This window comes from Talpa occidentalis, unplaced genomic scaffold, assembly GCF_014898055.3.
Source record: "Talpa occidentalis isolate TD23 unplaced genomic scaffold, MPIMG_talOcc4v2.1 talOcc4.3, whole genome shotgun sequence".
Classification (NCBI taxonomy): domain Eukaryota; kingdom Metazoa; phylum Chordata; class Mammalia; order Eulipotyphla; family Talpidae; genus Talpa; species Talpa occidentalis.
The window spans coordinates 2313104-2338863 of NW_023603184.1; the positions used below are offsets into that span (position 1 = coordinate 2313104).

A 25760-nucleotide genomic window follows, 5' to 3' on the forward strand; every position below is an offset into this window, starting at 1 on the left:
GGGGGTCCTCGGACCACAGTGGGCACCCAAGGGCCAGGGGAGCCTCTGGGGGGACAGCAGCCGGGAGAGGTTGAGGCGCCGGCCCTGGCAGGGGAGATGGACCCGCAGACCCCTGTGAGCTCCCCCACCTTGGGCAGCCCTGGGCAGAGGGAGATTCAGCTCCTGTTTTGGGGGGGTGGGTAGGGGTCAGTGTTCTTGACCCAGCTTTTTGTCAAGGGCCTATCCTGCACTGAATCTTGGGCCACAGCGGCATGGGGTGGGGGGCGTATTCTGCTCCCTTGCAGGTAGAGGGGTGCATGGAGGTGCAGCCTGCTGGGATCTCCTCTCACATGTTCCCGTGGACCCTCCCCTGGTGAGCTGGAGACTCCCGTGCAGAAGCCTCCATCTTGGGCAGGTGTTTGCCCCGGGGGATGTCCCCACAGTGGGTCTGGGCATCACTCTGCAGCGTGGGAAGGACTGAAAGAGGCAGGGGTAGCGGGGACAGAGACCCCTGTGGCTCAGGCACGTTGTTCCGGCAGGTCCTTTCAGGACATTCACGGGAGGCTGCGGAGACCCCCACTGCAAGTCCCCAGAACTCAGGAGCCTGAGGGCAAGTCAGGCATATCCTCTCCACCCCCCCAAGACCCTGGAGGGGGGACTTGCAGAGAGGACTCGCAGGCACTGCCCAAAGCCAGGGGAGGTCACTGTGGGGGTCACGGGACTGTGACCCCGTCCTGTCCTCTTCACCTTCCTCTCTGGCCGCTGCAGCTCATGCGACCTTGGTGGGATTCCTGAGGCTGGATCTGGGAGCCTCAGAGCTAGTGGGCTGCTATGTCCCTGTCGCCTCTTGTCAGGACGTGGGTCTGGGCTCCTCCTCGGAACTGGCAGAGCACCTCTCCCCCGGGCTCCACGCACTTACCTCACAGACATCAGGCCACCAGACACATGAGGCCGCTGCACCTGTCGACAATAGAATTTGGGCCACAGCTGTTGTCACTGTCCGGTACTGAGCCGCGCTGAGGATGAAGGCAGTGTGAACTGAACTTAGATCAAGCTCCGGTAATACTGTAAACACCCTCACATACTCGTTTTTTCAAATTCTTTCTTCTCTATGCTATTTTGTTTTCTATTTTGCAGTCAATTTCTTAGGTTCTTCCCATCACTGGCTATTAATGCTATCGAGCCCCTCTGCTGTATTTGTTATTTTTTTTTAATTTTCTTCATCATTGTTTATTTTTGGAGAATATTTGACTTCCTCCTCCCCCCACCACAGCACCCGTGAACCATCAATGTCAGCGTAGTCCCTTGTGACCTTCCCTCCCCTGTTTTGACCCCCTCCCTCTCCACTGGCGTGTGCCTCAGACCTATGGGTGCCTCCCAGTTTTGTGTTTTTTCCTGATCTTTTATTCAGTTTCCCTACATTCCACCTGTAAATGAAACCATCTGATTATGTCTTTCCTTCTGATGTATCTCACTGAGCACCATCCCTTCCTGATCCATCTATGATGCTATGAGAGGCATGAGTTTATCTTTTTGATGGCTGAGTAGTATTCCATGGTGTATAGAGTCCACATTTTGATCCGTTCATCTGTTTGGGGGCATTTGAGGAGTTTCCATTACTCGGCTCTTGTTCATGGTGCCGCAGTGAACATCTAGGCGCAGGTTTCCTTCAGATCAGTGTGTCTGTGTCCTAGGAGTGGGGCCGCTGGGTCCTGTGGCAAGTGCATCAGATATTAGTTAACAGACAGAATAAGCTGCATCCCACACTGCTGCTAAGACACGAAGCACTTTGGCCACTTGTCCTTTGGAACCTGGAGTCTCCGGGCACAGCTGGGGTGCATGGCTGCTTGGCCTTGGCCACCCCCAGGGTGGTGCCTGGAGGCTGAGCGCCCCCATCATTTATTGATAATCTATCGGAGTTCTACTTTCTGTTCCAGAAAGGAGTGTGTTTTATGTTCTAAATGCTGAACAAGGGCCTCTCCGGTGGCGCAGCGGTTGAGCGCTGGGTTGCGAAGCTGCCCACAGCCTCTGCAACGCTGGTTCGATCCCTGGCTGCCCCCCGGCCTCATGGCGCGCAGACCTCTTCTGCCGCCCGCTGCTCCCCTCAGCAGTGTACTTTGGTCCTTCTGCCTGCTCTGCTCCCCGCTCTGGCTCTGGTGAATTCTCTCACCCTCCTGCGCTTCTGACTGTACCCAGTGCTTGTATAAATAAATAAATAAATGTTTAAAAAATAAATAAATGTTGAACAAGACGCCTGGGAACGGCAGCCGCAGAGACTGGTCACTGAGGGGACTGGTCACTGCGGGTCACTGAGTGTTTCTAGTCAGGAGAGCCATGGCCGCCAGCAGCTCACACACACATTCACGCCCATGTGCTTGGCTCGTGCATTGTCCTGTGGGACCCCATGCGAGTGCCGTCACCCAATCTGGTGAGGGACACCCCTTCAATTAGACCAGGGGTGGCTGACCATGTTTGGAGACATCTGTGGGTGTCAGGACTGGACGGAGAGTGAGGAGCTGCAGCCATCCAGGGGGAGAGCCCAGGGACGGGGGAGACCCCAGCCATGCCCAGAACAGCTCCCCGCAGACAGCAGAGCTGGGGTGCAGGCCTGGGGTGGGCCAGTGCGCCCCGCCCGCGGTAAAGGAGGGCAGCTGCTGCGTCCCCCCAGTCCCCCAGCGTCTGCGGGTTACCAGCGCAGCCAGTGGGCAGGGAGCCCCCAGAGAAGCTGCCAGGAGGAGCGCCTGGAGGGCCGCGGGGAGCAGCAGGACAGGCGAGGCCCCCAGCGGCTGGCCCAGAAGGTCTGAGCACCCCCCAGCTCGGCTCCCCACCCCAAGGGGCGCAGAGGGAGGCGCTTGTCCCACTCAGGCCGCGGGGCGCGGGCTGCCAGAGACGCACCGCAGCAGCAGCAGGGGGTGGGGGACACGGGCCCCGGCCTCCCCCACCAGCACTGCCCTGGGTCGCAGTGCAGGGTCGCCTGAGCCGGAGCAGCCTCTGGCGGGGGAGCCGCGGAGAGGCGGGGGCCAGGTCAGGGCCCCCACCTCGGGGCTCAGGGCGGGCGGGGGCTCCGGCGGGGGCGCTGGTGTCCCCCACCTGCCTCCGGGGCCGCGGGACGGGTCAGCGTGTCCAGGAGGCCGGGACGGCGGCCGCGGGGCCCTTCCCTTGGGGGTGCTCGGATCTCGCTCCCTCTCCTTCAGCCAGTCCCGCCCCCCCTTGCCAGGCCCTGCCGGCTGGGGCCTCAGAAGGGCAGCTCCGGCCTCTGCGGCCTTGGGGGGGCCCCTGTCGGGGGATTCACCGCAGGGTAGGGGTGGCTCTGGGTGCCTCGTTGGAAAGCAATTGTGGGGTTTTTTTTGACTTAAATTGAAGGTTTTTAATTTTTTTTTTATTTTATATATTTTTACATCATTTTCATCTCTGCACAATGTATGCATCTTGGTTATAGTCCCCGTAAAATTCCCACCCCCTCGTTTGGATCCTATCCCTTCTCTCCCCCCACCCCAGTGTGTCTCTGGCTTATAGTTGCCTGTTGATTTTGCTTTTTACTTTATTATAATTAGTCTTTTTCCTGGTCCCTTATTTGGGTTTTCTAGATTCCTGCTATGAGTGAGACCATCTGGTGTTTTTCTTTTTCCTTCTGGCTTATTCGCTGAGCATGATCCCTTTTGGGTTGCTTCCAGGTTTTCCCTATTGTAAATACTCCTGCATTAACCATAGGGGTGCCCGTGTCCTTTTGAATTAATGTTTTTGTGTCTTTTGGGTAGATTCCTAGGAGTGGAATTGCTGGACCATATGGAAGCTCCATTTTCAGTAGTTTGAGGAACCTCCACACAGCTCTGCATAGTGGTTGCCCCAGTGTGCACTCCCACCAGCAGTGCAGGAGAGTTCCTTTTTCTCCACATCCTCGCCAGCATTAGTAGTAGTTGTTGCTAGTTTTTAATATGTGCCATTTAATATGGTGTCAGATGGTATCTCATTGTAGTTTTGATTTGCATTTCCCTGATTGCAACATTTTTCCCTGACTGCAACATTTCCCTGATGCTGAACATTTTTTCTTATGCCTGTTGGCCATTTGTATTTCCTCTTTGGAGAAGTTTGTTTTTAGTTCTTCTGCCCATTTTTTGACAAGGTGATTTACTCTGTTTTTTTGTTGAGTCTCGTCAGCTCTTTGTAGATTTTTATGATCGGTCCCTTATCATTACTGTTGTGTGCAAAAATTTTCTCCCCATCAGTGTGTTTTGTCTTTGTTTGGGTTCATGTCTCTTTCACTGTACAGAGGTCTTTACCTGATGTCATCCCGCTGTGTATCCTTTCCTTCACTATCACTGCTTTGGGTGATGTGTCTTTAAAGATGTCACTGAGGTGCATGTCATGTAGTGTTTCTCCTCTATTCCCTTCTATATATTTTATGGTTTCAGGTCATGTCCAGTTCTTTAATGCATTTTGAGTTGTTTTTTGTGCATGGTGTGAGGTAGCAGGCAGCCCTGAGGGGAGCGGCCTCTGCTAAGGGGGTCAGTGAGGAGAAGGCCTGGCAGGTTGAGGGCACGGGCAGAACCCATTCAGAGTAGGCAGGTTTGTGGGGTCTGGGGTACTCCCAGTCCACGACCAAAAGGCAGGCGCAGTTTCTCCACATGTCTCTCTGCTCCATGTGCCTCCTCCAGGTCTCCTTTTGGCTCCATCCTGCTTCCTTCCTTCCTCAGTCTCCTCTGCAGCTTCTTCTCCCTGCTCTGATCCACCCTCCTTTTGGGTGGGGCAGGAAACCTGGAACCTCCCCCTTTCCTGGGGACCACCCTGTTACAAAAGCACCTGCATAGTCATGGATGGGCAGAGGGATGGCTGCCCCTTGCCAGGGCAGAGACTGCACGGGTACAGTCCTTTTCTCTTTGGGAGGCGTCAGTCCTTTGTAGAGTGGCCTGTCTGTTGCTGAGGTTGGATAACTTGGCAAAAGTAGAAAGAGGCCCCAGGTTCCAGGATGGACCCAATCTCCCTATCTTTACCCTCAGGCCTGTGCTCTACTCCCTAGAGCATCTCATCCTGCTTGGACCTTAGGCCTTGTGACAAGGCTGTGCTCCCGAGGGCCTTGATTTCTACACTGATTTAATGGCCGTGTTACTTCCCTCTACCCCCACCTCCTTGTGTGAATCAGGTTCTGGTCTCAGGGCACCCCCTTTCCAGGTTTTTCACTCTTGTCCTCCATCAATTCTTCCAAGGTAGTGATACCGGAATTGTCAGGCCTAGTCTCCCAGCCAGGAACGGATCCCAGGCTGCAGGGCAGCGCTGAGCCCCAGCCACTAGACCCCCACGGGTTGGTGTCTCATGAAGCCGCAGCAGGAACTTCGCAGACGCTCAGGCCAGCAAGCGAGAAGAGGCAGATTTGTTTATAGAAAGAAAAAGTTTATTGAGGAGACAAAGAGCAGAAATAAAGTGGGACTCCCAGGCCAGGGAACCAGGCCTGGGAGGGTCAAGGAAGCCAAAGTGGAGTCGTGTCTCAGGGAATATATACCTTTTTTCCCTCATTATTCTAAAGCTCCACCAGTCTCTTTGTGATTGGTTAGTTCTCGTTTGTCTCACTTAATTTGCTACTGAGTGGGGGATCTTCACATTCCTTATCTAACAGCTTTCTCTTTCCCCATTTGTTGCATCTTTAAATTTATGACCCAGTCTTCTGGATGGGCATCCCTGCATTGAAGTTAAACAGCTGCCCTTCTAATGTGTCCATAAATTAAACCACTCTCCATTTCTCCAATCTCCGCCTCCCTTTACCACCTGAAGGAAACCAGGACTAGTATTAACAATGTTGTCCTTGGTCCTGGGATGTTTGTTTTTCCTACTGGAATGGGTTACTTTCCCTTGGTTGTCCTTATCTCTGAAGCCTCCCTAAATTCTTCAGAGGTCCCCTCCTGCACTGTCCCTAAAACTGCCTAATTTCTAGCTTGCCCTGTGTCTCAGTAGGAAACTCCACTGCAGACATGTTTGTAATTGCAGTTTGGCAGGGGTGTGTTCTTTTTTTCTTTTGACTCATTCATTCATCACTGCTGATAACAGGGGAGTACCCCGACCCCCGTCTCTGCAGCTTGGCCTGACTCCAAGCCCTAACCACCCACCACAGAACAGACTCAGGGATGTCAAAGTCTGGGCCACAGTGTATTGTACTGCACCATGATGTGCAAAGAGAAATGTTATATGTGGAGCCGAGAGCCTTCATTTTTCTCATAATGCATTTTGATAACAGCTGCTTTTTAAAAAAGATTTGTTTATTTATGCATATAAGAGCTGGGGCACAGGCCAGAGATGCTGGGGCGGGGGGCAATGAGAGGACTCACCAGAGACAGAGTGGGGAACAGAACAGGCAGACTGAAGTACACTGCTGAGGGGAGCAGTGTGTGAGTCAGGAGAGATCTGCTGTGCCATGCGGAATGCTCCCTGGCGGGCCAGGTGATCGAACTCTTGCAGAAGTTTGCGGATTGCTTCATAGTGTGGTGCTTAACCCCCTGCACCACCAGGGAGGCCCGATAACAGCTGCTTTTTAATGTTTGCAATAGGATCCATTTCAGGATCTGCAGGTAAATGACGTTTTAGTCATGCTTTATTTTATTTCACTTTTTTTTACATATTGATTTACTTATGAATACAAGAGCTGGGGTGCGGGCCAGAGGTGCGGGGGTGGGGGTGAGAGGAGTCACCAGAGACAGAGCGGGGAACAGAACAGGTGGACTGACTGAAATCCACTGCTGAGGGGAGCAGCGGGGAGACAGGAGAGGTCTGTGGCGCCCTGTGGGTCACCTTCCTGGCTGGGGATGGAACTGGGGCTCCCGAGGCTGCGGATGGCTTCACAGTGCGGTGCTTAACCCCTGCCCACCAGGGTGGCCCCTCCTCATGCTTTATGTCAGCTTCAGGTAAGGGCATTTTTAAGAATGATTTAAAAAAAATAATCTTTCCCAGAAATTCAAGCAACCTTGTTTGCCGTTTTAATGACTAGCGGACACTGTAGGGTCACAGTGTATTGGGCGAGGAGGAGACATCTGTCTGCATCTCAGTGTTTGTTTGCGAACCCTCCCGCCAGCGCCTGCGGCCGGGTGGGCGTGGCCTCCGGGAGCCCCTGCGAGCCCGCCCCGCCCAGCGCACCTGGCTGCCCCTGCGCCGCTACCACGCATGCGCGCTCGCCCGGGCCCGGCCCCTGGCCCTGCAGGCCCCCGACTCGGGGTGAGGTTCCGCTGGGGTGAGCCTGGTCCTTCAGGAGCCCCGCGGGGCGCCGCTGCCCTTGACCTGGGGAGCCGGCGGCGGGGAGCGGACAGGTGAGGCCGAGGGAGGGAAGGCGCGAGGGCTCGGGGCGCCCCGCGCGCGGGCTGGGTGTGGAGAAATGGGGCTTTGGGGCTCATTTTGGGGCCGGCAGGACGCAGGGGTCTGGGTCCCTCCTGCGCGTGGCCCCGCTGCTCCCGAGGCGTTCGCTCCCGACTGCGGCCCGCGAGGGCGCCCCGGCGGGTCCTGGGCCTCCCTCCCCGGGCCTGTGCGTTTCCATCCCGCGGTCTACAGTGCAGTTTGGGGACCGGGTTTTCCACGTTCCTGGGGCCCATCCCCCTCCCGCCCCAGGTCCAGCAGGCAGGAGGCCGAGCCGTGTCCAGTCTCCCCGGCGCAGGCTCTGACCAGTGGGCCGCGTGGGCCTGGGGCTCTGCTTTCCTCACGGGGTCTGGGTGCTGCCCCTGCTGGGCCTGGGCCCACGTCTGAGGGCTGAGGTGTCACTTCCCTGCCGTGCAGCCGATGTGGTCATTCCGAGCCTGGAAGGGGCTTTCACACCTGGAAACTGCCTCCGGAGGCGCCTTTATATATATATATTTTTATTTTTTAAAGATTTATTTATGCATGCAAGAACCGCAGGCCAGTGGTATGAGCGGGGAACAGAACAGGCAGATTGACTGAAGTACACTGCTGAGGGGAGCCGCTGGCGAGTCAGGAGGGGTCTGCTGTGCCATGTGGGTAGCTCCCTGGCCGCCTGGGGATCAAACACAGGCTGCAGATGCTGCAGATCTCTTCATAGGTTGCTTCTTAACCCCTTGTGCCACCATGGAGGTCCATGAGCCGACTTTAGACTCTCCCTTGAGTAGAATCCAGGCTTTCCTGAGCCTTGAGTGACCAGGAGCCCCATGGCCTGCCACACTCCAGCTGCAAGTCTTTGGTTTTCTAAAATGGGTTATTATTAACGGAGTCAGTGTATTGAAAGCAGTGGCCCTCTCTGTGTCACTAAAGGAGCCACCTCCGAAACACCACAGGTGCAGCCGGGCACTGTCACCAACGAGGGTGCAAAGTTCTTCATGGGGGATCATCTGAGACCAGAAGGGCCCTTTCCTGAGCTCTTGAGATCTTTTTTTCTAGGACACCTGGTGCCGAGAGGATTCCTCCTATTTCAGGGGCTGCATCAGCCACAGTGACTCATTCCCCTGGGAACTGGGCATTTTGTAGATAATCCACGTTGCCTCTTATCCGTTCTAATGTCTTAAAGTGATGTTACCTCCTTCCTCGCAAATCCCTGTTAATGAGGAGAAGTTGGGCTCCTCAGGGAAGGAGAAAGGAATTGCGTTTACTGAGCACCTGCTGGAGGTGACCTGAGACCCTGCAGTGATGACTGAGTGAGTGATCTCCATTAATGACACTATAGAGATGTTACTCCTACTCCGTGGTGGAGAACCCTGATGTTGGCGGCTCCTTGACATGGCTCTGGTTATGCCCACAGGGGTTTTTCCTTCCTCATTGCTTCATTGGAGTCTTAGCACCCAAATAATTGACGATGCTTCTGGCCTCGTAGGGTTGGCAAGCCTGCCCGGAAGTCAGCCCACGGCTGCACTTCCACAAAAGTGGAACGCTCTGTGTTTCTGCCACCATCTTTCTTGAGATCACAGGGTTGTATCTTTCTCAGTCTAGAAAAATGGTCATGAATTGTGTACATTATTTGGTAAGGTTTTAGAGAAGTCAGCACATACGCATCATTGTGCAAACCTGAATCTATTACAACAGTATTTAGCAAGGTGTTCGTATTTCTGAAATGCCACAATAGCTATATGAAAATTATCAATATTTATATACAAAAAATTGATAGAATTTGTGATTACTGAATAGTCTTAAGTTGTCAAACTCATCCAGATACTTCTTTTACGTCTGAGAGAAATGTGTGCTGTTACGGAGCATCAGATAAAATCCAGTGGTACTTTAATCCCATTTCAATCTATCCTCACAGAAAATATTGACTATTTTTTTCCTGCAGACATTCAACTGTCAACTATCCTGCTATTTTTCTAGATTTGCATTATAGTTTTCTTTCCTACCTGTTCCTTTTCATCTAAAACACGTGTTCCATGAAACAACTTTCACTGTCTGAATAACGAAGGCAGGAAGTGAGGTCTCATCACACCTGTCAGAGAATGTTCATGGGCACAGCAAATAGTATGGGCTAAATTTAAGGGAATGTAGTTCTTTTAAGAAGTGGTAAAATCACTACTTATCTACAGGCATTGTTAATGTCATGGTTATCATTCCAGTAACGATTCCATTTCGTACCAATCTATATGACCAACTGCTCCCTTCCGCAGTAAATTGGATAACACAATGCAATACCCACAAAGTATGTGCACTCGAATGAAAACAGATGAAGTTACAGAGCCCCTAGGGAGATACATAGACTGAAATCTCTGGAATTAAAGATTTGTAAGCAATAACAGAGAGTATATTCATCATAAAGATTAGTGAAGACACACAAGATTGTGGTGATAATTAAATCCAAATACAACAGTTCAACAGAATAAAACATTTTTTTCTTATAAAATGATTCTTTCTAAGAAACAATTTTGATGGAACCAGTTTTATCTTGCGAGGTCTTGCAAGAATACTAGCAACCTCTGGCTCACAGATCAAGTATCCTTGAAAATGTCATAGCATATCACATCCATTCTTTGGGTGTGGACTAAGAGTTCATTGAGAAGGAACATGAGTTTCTTAACATGTCCAGAGGTGACATCTGTCACATCTGTTCACTTTCCATTGGGAAGAACTAGTCACATGATCACTCAGAACTGCACAGGAACTGGGAAAGCTACTTTTGCCTCATTAATTTCAGGCTATCCCTATATTATGGAGTTGAAAAACAATTTCTAGGTAGCTTCTTGTCTTTGATATAGAGAAATGTTGCTATTCAGTTGTTCTGAACGTAAGAGGGTTTTTTGTTGCTGTTTTTGTGGTATTTTTGGTCTGCTTATACTTTGCCTGCTCAGTTTTCTGGCCAACTAGGTACATATAAAGCCCCAAATACAAAGTAACTCATATTGGGAACAATAGTATGAAATAAATCCACTAAAATGAGGTCAGTTTATAGAGCTCATCTCACTAAACAGGGGAAATAATTCAATTAAATATTATATATCCATGTGGAATGCATGAATTTCTGTGAATAAGGCAAATGGATTTTAGACTTTGAGATTAATGTAACATTCACAGTGATGATACCCTAAAACCTCATTTTTATTTACATTATAAAGACCCATTATATTTTTGCATATAATGAATAATATTCTATATTCTGAATCTTATAGGAACTTCCAGGGAAATGAAATAATGCCCCAAGCAAACATGCAGGAAATGAATTAGCTTCATAGAGTAAATGCCACATCTGGCCTTATACGGTAGCAGCCCTGTATGCGTCACTGATATGGCTTTAAAATGGAAATGTTTGCTGGTAGCCCCTGGCCTATTCTTTTCATATTTTTCTCCCAGCAGAAATACTCAGTGAGTACAAAGGAGATTATTTTATAATAATAAACACTTTAATTTCACAAAGTAAAAGGAAAGTAAGAGGGCTCATTTGCATGTCTGGACCTGGGATTTCTTGCATGGCGCTCCAGCGGTAGGCACGACTCTTGCAATGTCCCCAGACCCAAAGCTTTCCCTGTGGTCCTTGTGCTCCAGAAATTTGGTGATCTTGGCTTTCTTTTCCTTATATAATAATTTTTTTTTCTTTTCTGGATTTATTGAACTGTTTTCTATTGAAATTTTCATCTTTCTCCAATCTCTCTCTCTGGTCTGTAGGTGGAGTGTACTGATGATGAGCCTGATGCTGGTTTTCATGGAAAGCCTTGTAGGCGATATCTACGGCTCTAGTTTTGTGAGTTATCCTTTCAGAATGCTCAGGTAACAGTGCCAGGAAGAGGTCCAGATCCCAGCACCTCTTAGCAAGTTTCTGTCATGGACCGTGCATATGTGGGGATGGACCCAACCTCCATTTCTGGAGGACTGTAGGGCAAGGAGAGGATGAAATAACATATTCAGAATAGAGATAAAATATACGAGTCACAAATATCCTAACCTGCAGGATTGTCCTACGGAGAGGAGAGAGTAATAATGTTCTTCCCAGACAAACAAAAGCTGAAGAAGTGGTCCTCTAACACTAGATCTTCCCTGAAAGAAATGTTAAAAAAAGATCTCCTGTATAATTTAAAGAGAAGAAAATGCAGGAAAAAAAAAAAAAGAACGAAAGAAAAAAGAAAAAGCTGAGCAGGGAAATAGAACCAGAAAACTAAAGTCAAAGTGGCAGTAGAAGATCCTCTATTGAACTCACCCATCCAAAGGCAGAGAGAGGCCAGCCTCGGTTCAGGAAACAAAACCCAAGTTTATGTAGTCCCCGGGAGACCCGTCTGAGCCCCAAAGATAAACACAGGCTCCCGGCTCACGGCTGAATATTACACCAAACCACAGAACAGACTCAGGGATGTCAGAGTCTGGGCTACGGTGTATTGTGCCGCACCATGATTTGCAAAGAGAAACCTTCTATGTGGAGCCGAGACCCTTCATTTTTCTCATAATGTATTTTGAATAGCAGCTGCTTTTTAATATTTGCAATAGGATCCATTTCAGGATCTGCAGGTAAAGGACGGTTTTAGTCATGCTTTTATTTTATTTTACTTATTTTTTTTTACAGATTTATTTACTTATGAACACAAGAGCTGGGGTGCAGCCAGAGGTGCGGGGGTGGGGTAAGGGGATTCACCAGAGACAGAGAGGGGAACAGAACAGATGGACTGACTGAAATCCACTGCTGAGGGGAGCAGCGGGGAGGCAGGAGAGGTCTGGGGCTCCCTGTGGGTCACCTTCCTGGCTGGGCATGTGATGTTGGCACCAGATGATGTGACGAGTCCCTTTGTGGTCATCAAAATGTTGTAGGTTGTAGAGTGCGTGCAGTTCCTGGGGTTGACTCTGGCAAAGGTGTCCCCAGAGCTCCCTTTTCAGCGGCACCTGGTGAGTCCCCCAGGCACGTTTCTCCACGGGACAGAGACAATAGTTATTGTTAAAGAGCAGGTTTATTAGGAAAAAGAAAGGGACAGGTTTTGCTGAGAGAGGCCTGCATAGTTGCAGGTGGGCGGCCTTGACAGGTCACGGCAGGCAGGAGGCTGCTGCCCTGCAGAGGGAGAGAGTTGGTGAAAAGAGGCACCTGCACAGTCACGGGTGTGCAGTGGGAGGGCTGCCCTGAGCCTGTGCAGAGACTGCCCCGATACAGTCCTTTTCTCTTTCGGAGGGTCACTCCTCCGTGGAGTGGCTGCTTGTTGCTGATGTTGGGTAACAGGCAACCCTAGAAAGGGACAAGAGGTTCCAGGGTGGGCCCAATCTCCATATCCTTCCCCTCAGGCCTGTGCGCCACTCCCTAGAGCATCTGATCCTGCTCAGGTCTCCTGCCTTGTGGCAAGGCACTGGCGCCTGAGGGTCCGACCTCCACAGCTGTGTTAAAGGTCGTGTGATTCCCCTCGACCCCCACCTCCTTGCGTGAGTCAGGTTTTAGTCTTGTGAGGCCTCCTTTCCAGTCTCTCCATTCTTGTCCTCCATCAGATGGATCTAGCGCTGCAGAGTCTGCGTATGGCTTCACAGTGCGGTGCTTAACCCCTGCGCCACCAGGGAGGCCCCAAGCCTTGCTTTTATGTCAGCTTCAGGTAAGGGGATTTTTAGCAATGATTTAAAAAAAATCGTTCCCAGAAATTCAAGCAGCCTTGTTTGCTGTTTTCATGACTTGCGGATATTTTAGGGTCTCGCTGCGGTGGATGCTGTCAGTGAAAGGCTGAGAGTCCTGGAGCCTGCCACAGACCCACCCGTGCCTCCTGCCCCAGCCCGCCTACCACAGCCCACTGTGACCTGCTTATTAGCTGGAATTATGTTGGGACAAGGCCTGGGGGTGGACTAAAGGTTTCAGGGAGTGACTGATGGACTTTCTCTGGCCAGGGGCCTGACTGTGCGTCCCAGATGACCAGGTGAGCTCTTGGAAGTCTCCTGCTTCTCTGCCCCCCTGCTTGCTTTAAGGTGCATATATGCCTTTGCTGGGGTGATGGGTGCTCTGTCGCCCAATGGCTCAGGGCTCGGACTTTGGAAAAAAGATCACCTCTGGGCCTGCGGGATAAATAAAGACGAAATTCTTCCATAACTTCTTACAATCTAAAAATCAAAAGGGAGAGGGTCCTAACACTACAGGCAAATAAAATGAGGTGTTTGTTAAGAATTGCATTTAAAACAAGGGCCTCCCCTGGTGGCACAGGTGGTTGAGCGCAGTGCTGTGAAGCTGACTACAGCCTCTGTAGCGCAGGTTCGATCCCTGCTGGCCAGAGAGGGTCCCACATGGCACGGCAGACCTCTCCTGTCATGCCCACTGCTCCCCTCAGCAGTGTATTTCAGTAGATCTGCCTGTTCTGTTCCCCACTCTGTCTCTGGTGAATCTTCTCACCCCCTGCATCTCTGGCCTGTACCCCAGTTCTTGTGTGCATAAATAAATAAATAAATCTTCTTAAAAAATATTATTTATGCATACAAGAACTGGGGTGTAAGCCAAAGATGGGGGGATGAGAGGATTCATCAGAGACAGAGTGGGGGACAGAACAGGCAGACTGACTGAAACACATTGCTGAGGGGAGCAGCAGGGAGACAGGAGAGGTCTGCTGCACCATGTGGGTCAGCTCCCTAGATAGGGATCGAACACATGCTACATTTGCTGGTGATAGCTTATAGTGCAGCGTTTTAACCCCTTGCACCCCCAGGGAGGCCCTTCTGTTCTATTATTTTCTTTTTTGTAAAGGCAATGAACTAGTCACAAGGAGGAGCTTTCAGTTATGTAAAATTTTGTTTTATGAAATATCATTATTTTGTCCTGCTCCTCTCGTAGGTGTAGACAACTTTCTTGTATTTGGAAGCTGGAAGGGCTCAGATTTTGAAGTACGGTCTTGTTTTCACTGCTTTATTTTTAATTAAAGCTATATACAGCTGTGCATTCAACAGAATAAATTTCTAAATTTAAAAATGAAGAAAAAGGGCAAAAGATGTTTATTTGGGTTTAAAAGCTAGCCGGAGCACAGGTTCAGGCTAAAAACCCAAACCCCCTCTCTAAAAAAAAAAAATGAGGTGACCTTGACATTAACTCCCAACGCTACTGCTCGCATGCATGACTAGCAGGAGGCCATGTTTCATCCTCAAATGTTTTTCTGTAACCACATGGAATTTAAAAGTAATTTAAAAATTACTTTTCCCCTGCCAAGGAGCAAGGAGGTAATTTTACCAATGGAGTTTTCATCAGCTTCTATTACTGGTCCTGATAATGATAGGGGGTTGTGTATATTATAGAAGAGTAGAATAAAATAGGATGAACAATATTAAAAAGTACTTTTGTGACTTAGCATGTTTCCTTCCTAGTTTTTTCCCCATATTTGCAATTGTGAAATAGATTGCCTGTGTAGAAGGTAGGTAGTAGCTTGAGAATTATAAAATGAGCTTTAAATAGGTCAAGAAATGTAAAGTCACATCATATCTTGATCTTCGTCCATAAGGAAGCCCCTATATGGCTGTCACTAATTTTTTTCTTTGCTCTTCACTGCATATCCTAGGTATATATCCACTGAATGTACCATTAAAATGTGATTTTAATTTTGTCTGGTATTTAATATTTAAATAAATTAAATCATGTTCTGTTTCTGTCTTGAATGTCACTCAACACTATGAAGGCAAGGCTAGTCCACATTTTGGATGCAGCTTGAGGGTTTTATTTGCACTGCTGTATAATATTCCACTCGGTGTACAGTTGTTGTTTACATTGTGTTTTACTCACACATAAGGGTTAAGGAGAGTATGCTTACATCATCGCTAAAAATTTATATTCTTCTTCATCATTTAACACTGCACTGTAAGTACTCTCCACAGCATTAAAAACTATTCAGCGTTACTCTATTTGTCCAGTCTTTACATTTAATTTTGTATATATTGGGGGTTTTTATTTAGATACTTTCAAATCATTTTACTGTAAATAAAGTGTTGGTGAAAAATTTTACACAAAGATTTTTATCTGAATTTGAAAACATTTCCTTAGGTCATTTCCAAAAATAAAATTACGATTTCCATTAAAAATTCAAGTATTTTAAATTCAAAGTTCCCTGCAGAGGGGTTGGGAACTTACTTCTCAGGAATAGTGAGGGCAGGTTTCCTAGTCTCACTAACAGTCTATCCGGTTTTTCTGGACACACATTCCCACCGTGCTCTGCTGCTCCTGCCTCTGCGCTGGCCGCCCCTTCCCCGCGGCCGTCATGGCTGTTTCCCGCCGTCACTGGACTCCACCCCACAGGCCCCCTCATGGTCCCCGAGCTTGGCCACCTGCGCCTCTCCTCCCCTTTGGCCGCTTGTCAGGGATGCCCTGTCTCGCCACTGATGGCCACCAGGCGGCGCCCTCCCCGTTATTTTTCACATGGTCCTCACCGCCCTTTCCATTGCCTGAAACACGTCTCTGCCTTATTCAAAGTCCAGCCCGCACATTATTCCGGGCTTGGCCCTGTTACCTCGTTCCTCCTCCCGTTTCCCGCCTTCCTCTCCACCTCTCTCACCCCTCCAGGTGCTTTACCTTACCCATCCCCCTGCCATCATCAGTCTGCGTTTCCCCACATTACCCGCCCGGGCTACAAGGCGGGGCCACCCGCTCCACCAGCGCCTTCATTACGCGGCCTGGAGCCGCTCTTGGCGCCACCACTTCTGGACCCACTCGCGTTTCGGGCCACGATATTCCCACGATACCACCCCAGTCCACAAGGCGGCGACACGCGCTTGTCTCGCTCTTTTATTTTTGCCTCCGGGAGCCGCTCTTGGCGCCGCCAGTTCTGGTCCAGCTGCTGCCTTGCACTGCGACTTTGCAACGATACCACCCCAGTCCACAAGGCGGCGAGATGCGCCCATCTCGCTCCTTCATTTTCCCTCCAGGAGCCGCTCTTGGCGCCGGCACCTCCTGTCCTGCTGGCATTTCTAGCCTCGATTTTCCCACGATACCACCCCGGTCCACAAGGCGGCGAAACTCGCTCATCTCTCTCCTTTAATTTACCTCCAGGAGCCGCTCTTGGCGCGGCCACTTCCCATCCCACTAGCAGTTCTGGCCTCCATTTTCCCACGATACCACCCCAGTCCACAAGGCGGCGACAGTGGCTCGTCTCGCTCCTTTAATTTGTCCCCAGGAGCCGCTCTTGGCGTGGCCATTTACGGTCTGGCTGGCGTTTCAGACCGCGATTTTCCCACGATACCACCCCAATCCACAAGGCGGCGACACTCGCTCATCGCGCTCCTTTAATTTACCTCCTCGCGCCGCTCTTGGCGCTGCCATTTCTGGTCCCGCTAGCCGTTCTGGTCTCCATTTTCCCACGATACCACCCCAGTCCACAAGGCGGCGACACCGGCTCGTCTCGCTCATTTAATTTGTCCCCAGGAGCCGCTCTTGGCGTGGCCATTTACGGTCTGGCTGGCATTTCAGACCGTGATTTTTTCCCACGATACCACCCCAGTCCATAAGGCGGCGACATGCGCTCCACTCGCTTCTTTAGTTTGTTCCCCCCCCCCCCCAGGAGCCGCTCTTGGCGCGGCCGCTCACGTTCCGCCAGGTGCATTCTGGGAGTCGCAAAGTGATGACGTAATGCCGAGGGCGCTCTTAAAGGGCCAATACTTCAAAGGGCTGCTAAAGGATCGGCCAGAGGCCTGAGAGCGGTGCAGGCCGCGCCGGGCAATAGTGGAGCTGAGACAAGTGAGGCCCGCGCCGCGGCGCAGGCAAGGGCGGGAGGCTTCACCAGGACAGCGGGACAGAGCAAGTGATGGCGGGAGAGGAGACCTGTCCTCACTGTTCCTGGGAAGTAAGTTCGCAACCTCTGCGGGGAGCTTTGAATTTAAAATACATACGTTTTCTTTTCTTTTCTTTTTTTTTTTAAGATTTATTTATTTACATAACCGCCGGGGACGGGCCGGGGGCGCGGGAGGGGGCGAGGCCGCCGCAGAGACAGGGCGGGGAGCGGAACCGGCCGCCTGGCGAAGCGCACCGCCGAGGGCGCAGCCGGGAGACAGGCGGGTCCGCCGCGCCCTGCGGGCTGCTCCGAGGCCGGCGGGGATCGACCCGGCGCTGGGCTGCGGACGCTTCAGAGCGCGGCGCTCAGCCCGCTGCGCCACCGGGAGGCCCTAAAATACATTTTCAATGGAAATAGTAATTTTATTTTTGGAAATGACCTAAAGAAATGTTTCCAAATTAAGATTAAAAAATTCTAATGTGTAGGGCCTCCCCCCGTGGCGCAGCAGTTGAGCCTTGGGTTGCTAAGCTGCCCGCAGCCTCTGCAGCGCGGGTTCGATCCCCGGCTGCCGGGGAGGGTCCCGCATGGCGCGCAGACCTCTCCTGCCGCCCGCTGCTCCCCTCAGCAGTGTACTTCGGTCCTTCTGCCTGTTCCGTTCCCCGCTCTGGCGAATTCTCTCACCCTCCCGCGCTTCTGACTGTACCCGGTGCTTATATAAATAAATAAATCTTTAAAAAAAATCCATATGTGTAAAAATGTTCACTAACACTTTATTTACAGTAAAGTGATTTGAAACTAAATAAAAACCGCCAATATATACAAAATTAAATGTAAAAACTAGATACAATAACACTGAATAGTTTTTTTTTAAGATTTATTTTTTTTATACAAGCACTGGGTACAGTCAGAAGCGCGGTAGGGTGAAAGGATTCACCAGAGCCAGAGCGGGGAGGAGAACAGGCAGAAGGACCGAAGTACACTTTGAGGGGAGCAGCAAGCGGCAGGAGAGGTCTGGCGCCATGTGGGACCCTCGCCCGGCATCTGGGGATCGAACCAGCACTGCAGAGGCTGCGGGCAGCTTAGCAACCCAGCTCTCAACTGCTGTGCCACCGGGGAGGCCCAAAACTGAATAGTTTTTGATGATATGGAAAGTACTTATATTAGTGATAAATGTTGACAGTGGAGATTTCTAGCAATGATGTCATTCCACCACAGAAGGAAAATATTAATGAAACATACTCTCCTTACCCCTTACCTGAGTAGAACACAATGTAAACAACAGCATCGAGTGGACTGTTATACAGCAGTGAGAATAAACACTCTAGCTGCATCCAAAATGTGGACTAGTCTTGCCTCCATACTATTGACTGACATCTGAGACAGAAACAACATCACACAAAATTAAAATCACATTTTAATGATAAATGCTGTGATACATACCAGGATATGTAGTGAAGAGCAAGGAAAAAAATTAGTGACAGCCATATAGGGGCTTCCTTATGGACGAAGATAATATGATATGATTTTACATTCCTTGACCTATTTAATGGAAGCTCATTTTCTAAGTCTCAAAATACTACCTACCTTCTACACAGGCATTCTATTTCACAATCGCAAATATTGGGGAAAAAACTAGGAAGGAAACGTGCTAAGTTACAAGAGTATTTTTTGATATTGTTCATCCTGTTTTATTTTACTCTTCTATAATATACAATTTCTATAATATACACAACTCCCTATCATTATCAGGATCAGTAATAGAAGCTGATGAAAACGCCATTGGTAAAATTACCTCCTTGCTCCCTGGCAGGGGAAAAGTAATTTTTAAAAAGTCTTAAGAATTCCATGTGGTTACAGAAAAACATTTGAGGTTGAAACATGGCCTCCTGCTAGTCACATAGGTGAGGGCAGAGCAGCAGCGCTGGGAGTTAATGTCAAGGTCACCTCATTTTTTTTTTTTTTAAGTGAGGGGGTTTGGGTTTCTAGCCTGAACCTGTGCTCTGGCTAGCTTTTCAACCAAAATAAACATCCTTTGCCCTTTTTCTTCATTTTTAAATTTAGAAATTTATTCTGTTGAATGCACAGCTGTATATAGCTTTAATTGAAAATAAAGCAGTGAAAACAAGACCTTACCTCAAAGTCTGTGCCCTTCCAGTTTCCAAACACAAGAGTCCTGAAAGTTGTCTACACCTACGAGAGGAGCAGGACCGAATAATGAATGGGGCCAGGATATTTCATAAAACAAAATTTTGTATAACTGAAAGCTTCTCTCTGTGACTAATTCCTTGCCTTTACAAAAAGAAAAAGAATAGGACAGAATAGAATAGAATGGAATTCCCATGTGCAGCTCAGGCTGTCACAGATCAGTATCAATCCAGTGTCCTGGCAAAGATCATCGTTGATAGTTCAACTGTGGCTTTAACTTTCTGTCTCTCCTAAAGCTCAAACCCTGGTTCATTAAATGGAGACGCCACAGGCAGTAGGAGAACCGGGGGCATTAAAACGCTCACCTGAACTTTTGTGGTAGCTCCACAGTGGCATTATTTTAATACCATATCCTCTATAACATGATAAACCAGTTTTATCTCGGGAATATTCTTTCTCCCTCTTCCCCAAATACATCTAATGTGTCTTTGTAGAAAAATAACACCAAGGTGGATTTTTTTTTAATGCTCTGTTTTATGAATGTTCCATAATAGGAAAGAGTAACATATCAGGTGGGGGATTCACTACCTGTATGCAATTTATTTTATTTCATTGCAGTTTCAGGCTAAAGTATTTCTCTCAAAATGAGAAGATACTCGTGTGGGGGAGCCACAAATGAGATGATCTCCAGAGGCGATGACAACATTGATCATGGTTTTTATTAACACAGATTCATTTTTCATTTATTTGTTGTAATCAAAGCTCTCCCATCTGAGTGTCACTTACCTGAGCTTCCCGGTCACCCTGAGCTGCATCAACACCAGGGGTGCTGTTCATTAGCCTGAAACAGAAAATACATCACGGGATTGATTATATGAGCATTTTCAAGCAAAAGAGAAATGGCTGCAGCTGAAGGTACAGGGCATGTCTCTTAGGAAAAGGTTATAAAGAATACAACAATTGTACAGATCTCCCGCTGTCCTGCTTTGGGGGGCACTCCGTGTCCCTTCCCAGTGACCTGATGCTGCACCCCAGGAATCCTACAGGCCTGGTTCCCCTTCCCACTCTTACTCAGTATGACCTGGTCCCGTGGGTTCTCAGACTCGCCGCCCCACGGCTGTGCACCTTCTGCCAAAGGGAGCCACTCCCCTGCATGAAGGTCTCCGTTCCTGGTGAGAGGCTTCTGCCCAGGGAAGGAAGTGGAATCAGATATGGGGCAGCTCTGGACTCGGGGAGCACTCACAGAGCTACTGGGACTTCAACAGAAGAAAGGGGAGGGCAGGAAACAGTGGTTGGCACACCTGGGAGGGGCGGTGTACAGGGCAGAGCCCCCAGAGAGGAGGGCAATGCTGTGCTCAGGGTTAGGGCTGAGTTTTGGGTACCAGCAGCCTCAAGTATCCACCATCATCTCCACCCAGGCCCCCAGAGTCATAAAGTCAGTGAGTTGTCTGCACTGTCGGGGAGAGGAGCCGCGCCAGCCGAGAGGTCCAAAGATAGGAGGGTCCCCACTTGGATGTGGGGCCCGCGAATCAGCTGCTCTTTCAGTTCATGACATTGGGGGTGCAGTGAGGGGGGCGGGGAGGAAGGGGGGGAGCAGAGCAGTGGTGAAGTGTGCAGGGAGGGCCTTGAAAGATGGGGCCCTGGAGCCTTGCATGAAGGCACAGATGCCAGGGGGTCCTCCAGGCCTGTGACTGCCTTTGTGGCTCCACTCTGCTCCCCCCCCCACTCCCGGGGTTGCAGAACTTTGTGGCCTCGGTGAGGCTGTTTCTCCAGCTCTTTCTTTGGAGGCCTAAGCTGAAGGCAAGTCCACTGCCCTCAGGGGCTCCCCGACAGGGTGAGATTACAGGAGAAGGGACCCTGCAAGCCAAACACCCGACAGGGAGAAGGGGAGATGCTCCCCCAAAACACGGACCCCCGAACAGCAGTTGGGGTCAGCGGGCCGAGGAGGTGCCCCAGCGATTCCCTGATACTCTTGGGGGCACCTGCTCTCCCGTCTCCCTTACACTGGGTGAAATGGGGCTCCCCTCGGGGTGGAAGCAGCGACCCCCCCCAGCTGCGCACACCCGGGCACCCGCTCTGCCCGCCCCATGCTGGGCCTGGGGCGGGAGGGGGCTCCGCCCGGAAAGTTTACTACGTGCGCCCCAAAAGCCACCCTAAACCCGCGGGAGTGAAAACAGCACGCAGGACAGAGGGGAGCCCGACCCGGGGGCGCCCTAAGGGCCCCGGGAAGCCGGGAGCGAGCCCGCGGCCGCGGGGTCACGCTCGGGGCCGGGCCCGCCCTTGTGCTCCTCAGGGCCCAACAGGAGCCCCGAGCCCAGGTCCGCGTCCAGCCCTTCCCGCCGGCCCCGCCCGCCCGGCCAGAGAGTCCGCGGCCCGAGGAGGAAGCAGCAGCCCCGCCCGCCCGGCGCTCCCCGCCGGACACGGTGAGCACCGCCGGGAAGCGCCTCCGCCGCCGCCCCGGCCCCGCCGCCCGCGGGCCCCGCCGCCTCCTGAGTCTCCCGGGCCCGGGGCCCGCGCTGCCCGAGAGGGGAGAGGGGCGCGCCGGGGGCCTGTCGGCCTGGGGGAGCCCTGGCGAGGGGAGATGGGGAGAGGGGGGGACGCGGGGGTGGCGCGGTGGGTGGCGGGTGGGACTGGGGGTTGCGAGGGTGCCTGGAGGGGGGTGTTGTGGCTGGAGGGGAGACGCGGGGGTGGCTGGGGCCCCTCCCCGCAGCCTCTCGCGTCTCCTGCTCCAGCCGCTCACCCAGCGCGGGTTCCCTCCGTGTGCGGGCCCCGCAGAGGCGGGGTTCAGGCGCTCCCCCCCCCCCCGCAGGAGGTGAGCCCCAGGGTCACCTGCACCTATGGCCCCGGGGTCCCTCCGGGCCGGCCCCGCCCGCGCCTCCGCTTCAGCCCCCGCCCCGGAGCCCGCGGGGAGCCGCCCGGAGGGCCGCGGAGCCGCAGTGAGGGGCCTCCCCGCGGGCTCTCGCGCTCCGGGCGCCCTGGGGACCCGCCCGCCGGCGGCAGAGCGGGCTGGGGGCTGCGGTCAGCGGCTCGGCCCTTGAAGTCCCAAGGAAAGTGGGTCGGAGCGGCCCCCACCCCCGGCGCCTCCGCAGCCCCCCGCATTCCCCGCCGCCGGTCCCCGCCGCCGCTGTCCTGTCCCCGCGCAGGAGGCGCCGGGAGGCGGAGGTGGCGGCGGCGGGACGGGCGCGGGGGACGGGCCGCGTGACGGGTCTGGCTGAGCGGAGCCGCGGAGGGGCGGGCGCGGGCGGGGCAGCCGCTGACTCCCCCGCGCGGCCCCGACCGGTCCCCGCGGCCCCTCCGTCCCCGGAAACGCCGCCGGCGCCGCCCGGACCCGGCCTCGGGCTCCCGACCCCGCGGCGCCCCGGCTCCTGCGCGCCCCGCCCGGCGTCTGTCTGGGGCCCTCGACACCCCCTTCCCTTCCCTTCCCAGGCGCTAGACCCCGCTCGCGCCCCGACGCCCCGTCTCCGGACAGCGCGGGCCGGCCCTGGGGAGCCCGCGGCCCTTTCGCGCCCACGGAGCGCCAGGGCGGGTCTCCGGGCTCGGGGCCGACGAGCACCTCACCCCCCCCCACCCCGTTCTGGCCCCGGAAAGCTCGGCCGAGGGCGCGGCTGCTCCTTCGTCCGATGCAGCGCCCGCCCGGCCCGGGAGCCCGACCCGCCCGCCCTCGGCGCGTCTGGGGCGCAAGCTGCGCAGTTTATCAGGTCCCTGCGCCCCTCCGCACCCCAACATGACTTGGCGACTGTGCCGAGAGCCTGCGCGCGCCCGGACCCTTCCTCGCCCTCCTCGCCCTCCCCAGCCTGGGGGCGCTCGTGCCCGTCAGCCCGTCCCCGAGGGGCGACCCCGGCCGCAGGTGGGCTCGTCCCGTCAGGGGAGGCCCGCGGGGACCCCGGGGCTCCGGGGACACGTTCCCCGGCGCAGACGCCCCGCTCCCCGCGCGCCAGCTCCGGAGGCGCCGCCCGGCCCCGGACAGGCCCCGCGGCGGGCGCGGGAAGGCGGGGGCGGCGGGCGCGAGGTCGCGGCGCTGAGACGGTTCCCGGGCTCCCCTGGGGCTCCTTCCCCGGAGACCCCGCGCCCCCTGTTCTGCCCCCTCGGGGCCCGCCGGCGGCGCGACAGGCGTGGGGTCCGCGGGCGTCAGGGGCGCGGGCGGGTCTGTCACCGTCACCCGTGTTCGCACTGGGGAGCCCACGACGTTTGCGGGGAAAGGGCTCGTCCCAGCGGCGGGGGATCGGCCGAGCCTGCGAGCGACCGGCGAGGGCTGGACGCGCAGCTGGGGGCGCGCGGGGGCGGCTGTAGGCTGAGGGCGCCGAGGGCCGCTGCGTGACCTGGGGCCGGCGCCTCCGCCTCTCTGGTCCTAGCTCCGGCCCCGCCCCCGCGGCACGCCCCGCCCCCTCGGGCTTCTGGGAGTTGTAGTCTCGGCGGCGCCTTCTGGGAGTTGTAGTTCCGGCCGTGGGACGCGTCGCACCCCAGCGCATCGGCGGGACTGGGGTCTCGGACCGAGGAGAAACGGCCCGAACTCGCCACGCCCGGCAAAGGCCGCCCAAAGCCCCCGGAGCGGGACCCGGACGGGGAGGGCGTGTCTGCGCGTCTGTTCCCTCGCGGTGCAGAGGCGGGGTGGCCCCCGCTCGGTCCCTTCCCCCCTGCCTGCCCGTCCTCTCCCGACGCCCGCTACGCCCCCTGGGAGGAGAGGGGTGCAGCCTAAGGGCGCGGGACCCCCAGCATGAGGGAGCCCCCACACCGGCCCACGCCCGCAGCAACCGAGCCCCCTCGCCATCGGCTGCCCCGCCCCGGTCTGGGCCCCGCTCCCGCCCCCCTCGCAGCCGCCCAAGCCTGGGCCCTCCTGCCCTGAGTGCGCCCCCCCCACTCCCACCGCTCCCCACGACAAAGGGCACCCGGGACAAAGGGCGCCGGCTCGGGTTTCCCTTTTCTGCCCTGCAGGTCCGGAACCGAGACTGCAGCGGAGCCGCCAGGAGCAGGACCCACGGGCTGCGGCCCCGCCGGACTCGGCAGCGGAGAGACTGGCCGTGCCGCGCCTCTCACGGGCTGGAGGGCGGAGACTGCGCGGCCGCGGGGTCCGGGAGCCCTGGAGGCACGCGGCCGGCACCGCACACCAAAGGACCCCCTTCCAGGAGCCGCCGCCTTCGGGGCGCCCCGCTGCCGCAGCACCCCGTGGCCCACTGGGCGCAGGTCCGCCGCGGCCTCCCTCGGAGCCATAATCACAGCAGGACCCCAGCATCTTCTCACCAGTCACGGCCCCATGGTGGGCAACTTGTGCAGTCAAAAAGATAACCAGCCACCCCTCCCCGGGCACCGAGCCTCCCCAGGTACTAAGTCCCCCCCAGAAGCACAGAGTCCTTCCAGGGGCCCCTCCCAGGCACCATTGTCTGTGGTCCCCTGGCCTCCTCTGCTCTATTTCCCTGTAAGCGAGGGTTCCTGTGACTATTCGCTCATTTGCCTGAGTGCACCCCCACACGGCCGGCCCCTGGGGATTCCGTTCATTCTCTTACACGCTACACACGGGGTACCCCGAGGTGCCCACAGTCTGGGCTCAACGCTGACTGACGAACTGCCCTGTGCCTGGGAAAACAGGTCTACACAAAAATCCCACGTTTAAAAAACAATGAGATTTGTCAATTATAACAAAAAGTATAAAGCGTGGTGCATTCCTTAATCCAACACCTTTGAAATGTTAAACGCCACCAAGAAAAACAAGAGTTTACTAAGGTTTATAATAGATAACCGCTTTTAAAATAGGTCATGAAAGTATGTTTCCAAATTCGTTTTGAAATAAATTATACGATCTGACTTCGTTTCACTGGTAAATACCTTCGCTTGCATGTCTAAGCAAAATCATCTCCTAAATAGCCGCAGCGTCTTCCCAAGAGTGAATGTCTTCATATCCTTGCACAAGCCATACTCAGGTTTCTTTGTTCCACCCCCCAAAGTTTGAAAAACATGATTTATTTGAAAAGTTAAGCCAAGGGATCTGTGGGTGTATAACTGGAGGAGGAGAGCCCAGACCAGGGAGGCCTCTCAGCTCAGCTCAGCTCTGCGAAGGAACCAGGGACTGTAGGACTTTTTGCTTCTGGTCTGGCATCACTGGCACTGGCCCCGGCACACAGTAGGTCCTCAGAAAACATCCGGGGAAATGAGTAAGTGGGGAAAGCCCTGGCCTGGCCCTGGCACCCAGGAGGTCAGGAATTGTGGGGTCTGAATCTCCCCTGTACTCTGGATGTCACCCGTGCTTCAGCACACAGGGAGCCCTCAGGAAGAATGAGTCCTGGGGTGAAGGGCCGCACGGTGAGCATCCACAGCGCTAGCCCTGGGGGCCCTCCAAGTCAGAAACCAAGCGTTCTGGTTCTTTCCTGCACCTGCTGGGAGGGCCCAGAGGAGCCACCCCGCTGCAGAGCCGCCCTGAGACCGTGCACACTGCTGCAGGGCTCTGTGTCAGAGAGTCCTGGCACCCCGCAGCCCAGACGGGCTGACGCCGGCAGGGGCGTGCAGGCGGAGCGACCCCAGGGGAGGGCCTGAGGCCACCGCAGGCGGGCCACCCGG

General features: G+C 53.8%; 2 long non-coding RNA genes across 7 annotated transcripts; one reads left to right on the forward strand and one right to left on the reverse strand.

Annotated features, from left to right (window-relative positions):
* Positions 1–720: 720 nt before the first annotated feature.
* LOC119255278 (uncharacterized) lies at positions 721–15254 on the forward strand. Of its 3 annotated transcripts, none has more exons than XR_008553444.1 (4): positions 721–1038; positions 11044–11877; positions 12835–12935; positions 13028–15254. It is a non-coding gene; the product is annotated as an uncharacterized LOC119255278 (long non-coding RNA). The 3 variants fall into 3 exon arrangements; XR_008553446.1 differs by having other exon boundaries at positions 11044–11119; XR_008553445.1 differs by lacking the exon at positions 721–1038 and adding an exon at positions 7198–7268.
* A 2711-nt stretch (positions 15255–17965) lies between these two features.
* On the reverse strand, positions 17966–23444 carry LOC129146572 (uncharacterized). Of its 4 annotated transcripts, none has more exons than XR_008553440.1 (3): positions 19200–21334; positions 18322–18440; positions 17966–18107 (listed from the first exon to the last, which is right to left on the reverse strand). It is a non-coding gene; the product is annotated as an uncharacterized LOC129146572 (long non-coding RNA). The 4 variants fall into 4 exon arrangements; XR_008553443.1 differs by lacking the exon at positions 17966–18107 and adding an exon at positions 23371–23444 and having other exon boundaries at positions 18160–18440; positions 19200–20394; XR_008553442.1 differs by lacking the exon at positions 17966–18107 and having other exon boundaries at positions 18160–18440; positions 19200–20052; positions 20283–21334.
* Positions 23445–25760: the final 2316 nt, after the last annotated feature.